Below are 959 nucleotides of genomic sequence, written 5' to 3'. Positions count from 1 at the left end.
ACCCCAGGGAAGCACCCACTGCCCTGACCAGCACCACCACAGCATTGCCCTGGCCCCATGGCCGCACTGTCCTCCCACAGGAGGACGAAATTTTTTGGGAAATATCACATTTAAAGCTGTCGTTCTGGTTTGGATGCCTGCTGGCGCCGCGCCGCCCGTCGCCGCCATCCCCTCCCACCCTCCCTCAGCTTTTGGTTTCAATGCAAGGTTCTGTAGGGTAGTTTTATTCTTATTAAAAAAAAAAAAGAAAAAAGAAAAAGAAAAGAAAAAATCGTAATAATTGAAAAAAGGAGCAAAACAGCAGGGAGTGGAAATGAGAGCAGCCCCTGCAGAAGTGCTCTCACCCGCGGTTTCCCAGCGAGGTGGAGGTAGAGAGGCAGAGCCCCGGCGGAGACACGCGGGGGAGAGGGCAGGGATGGGATGGGACGGATACCCAGGTGAGCAGGGGCATCTGCAATACTCATATATTACCTCTTCTCAGGAAACGTAAGAAAAATAGACAATATTACATATGTCACATCATAAATAAAGTGGTCACTGGAGGGGCAACTGGCAAAGCTCCCAGTGTTGGGGTGCACAGAAACCACCCAGGGGGTGCACCAAGGTCTCAGGGTGCACAGAAGCCTCCCCAGGGGGCTTGCCAAGACCTCGGGGTGCACAGAACCCGTAGGGAGATGCACCAAGGTCCTGGTGTGCAGAGAATCTCCCGGGGGGGATGCACCAAGACCTTGGGGTTCACAAAACCCTACTAGGGGGATGCACCGAGGTCTTGGGGTGCACAGAAATCCCCTGGGGGATACAGTGAGACCCTGGGGCGCATAGAATCCCTTTGGGGAGATGCACTAAGATCTTGGGGTGCATAGAACCCTCCCAGGGGGATGCACCAAGACCTTGAGGTGCACAGAACTCATTCAAGGTGACCCACCAAGTTCTTGGAGCACACAGAACCCTCCCAGGGG

Source organism: Corapipo altera, unplaced genomic scaffold, assembly GCF_003945725.1.
Source record: "Corapipo altera isolate COAL_440 unplaced genomic scaffold, ASM394572v1 62, whole genome shotgun sequence".
Lineage (NCBI taxonomy): Eukaryota > Metazoa > Chordata > Aves > Passeriformes > Pipridae > Corapipo > Corapipo altera.
The sequence above is the reverse complement of the archived record's forward strand: the minus strand, read 5'-3'. Positions refer to the sequence as shown.